Genomic DNA, 1865 nt, shown 5'->3' with positions numbered 1-1865 from the left:
AAGTTTTTGGATGAAAAAAAAAAGTCCTTCACTGCGTGAAAGCGTCCGGATAATATAGAGATTTCCGGATAAAAGGAGGCCGGATAATCGAGGTCGAACTGTATGTGGGTTCTATATATGGGCAATTCCGCGGTTAGTAACGTTACATTTGAACAAATTTAGATATTTGTTTTTACTACTAAATTACCATTTATTCATTTAAAGCCAAAATTATGTCAAAAACATATTCATCATTCCCAGGTTTATGATACAGAAAAGAATGAATACAATCCAAGAAATAATAGCATTGCTATGGCAACTTAAAGGGCTGGTTAGTAACGTTACGAAAAAAGGACATGACAAAAAAATCAAAGTCTTGTCACAAAAAGTGTGCAAAAATTCAAGATACTTCAAACAAAGTGTTGCATTAATTTCAATTATTGCATCTTGACAAATGTTCACACAATGCTTTTTAGCAGTTCGACCAATAATTTCTTAGCTAGACCCCCAAAAGCATGGTTAGTAGCGTTACGGTTAGTAACGTTACATTTGTCCAGAGTAATTCCGCAGGTCATTTCACCCTTTTGTAATTGACAAAATGTCACATGACTTCTAGAGTATTTAAATGTATTTATCTTTTACCCTTTAGCAAAACTTTGAGGAAAAAATTTCAAAGGAACCCACTGTAATTTGCATTTAAGTGAATTTCAGCATCCCCAGTCCCACATGTACAATTTAAATGATGGTTTTAGATCTCGCGAAATCAATAAATACGAAAGATAAAATCTACTGAATTTGAAAGACCTTAATGATTGGTGAACATCCATGGCATTAGTTGATACCTAGATTAAAGAGTAAGATAAAGAGGCACATTTCTTTTATCCATGTCATGTCCACCTAACTGCGGAATTGCCCATATATACTCTTATTTAACTAGCAATGACTCGCCCTATTGAAACAGATTGTCCAGTCAATTCTTTTAGTCGATGAATATTACCTTGGGTTTTCTGAGATATGTATAAAATATGCACTATTCCATTCAATTCAATTGGCATTTACTTCCATTTTTCCGTCCACAAAAACCTTAAAAAGTAGGCTACACATTACACAGTCATTGTTTCGCATAAGAGAATTTCTATTCAATTCAATTCATTTTTTTTTCATTCTCAAAAATAAAACATAACACAAAATAAATCGGGAATTGCTTTATCTTAATAATCAAACGAATCATGAAGTAGGCTGTAATAAACTATAGGCCCTACATGAATTTCCAAAATCCAAACACTTAAAAGACTGACCAAAAGAAAAAGAAAATAGAATGGAAAAAAGTAGCATACAAGCCTACTAAATATCATCCGAATATTACAAAGTATAATATAGTGCCGCGTAATACCTAAAAAAAAAACATCGCGATCATAATATTTCTATGAAATAATTGCTCTGTTATGTACCAAGGAACAACATCAAAATTACATATGTCCTCCAAATCCGTAACACCTATTGGTTTAACTGCAATCATTATGAGTACAGTTCTCATATTGCTCTGGAATTTATTATAGATAATAAACACGTCCTGTAACATAAGCATGCATACACTAAATCATAATGATTGTTTCATTGATCGAATTCTTATACAAAACGTACGCGTACGTGTGCGCCGAGGCATAGACACAATTTTATGTTTGTGTAATCAACTAATTCGCTCTCCGAGGGCAGCCCAACCATGTACAAGTGCTGTACGGTCGTTCGATGGGAAGCAGGCCCCCATCACTCCCATGCATCCTGAGATTATGACGGCGATGCTCACATAGTATCGTAGGCGTACACGTGGTTCAGTTTGATCCCAGCGAGACGCGCGCGTCCCGGTCATCTCACCTCAGCGCAAG

The sequence above is a fragment of the Diadema antillarum genome, unplaced genomic scaffold, assembly GCF_040938485.1.
Source record: "Diadema antillarum isolate AM-2024a unplaced genomic scaffold, OU_Dant_1.0 scf00000043, whole genome shotgun sequence".
Taxonomy (NCBI): domain Eukaryota; kingdom Metazoa; phylum Echinodermata; class Echinoidea; order Diadematoida; family Diadematidae; genus Diadema; species Diadema antillarum.
Note: the sequence above shows the minus strand (reverse complement) of the source record.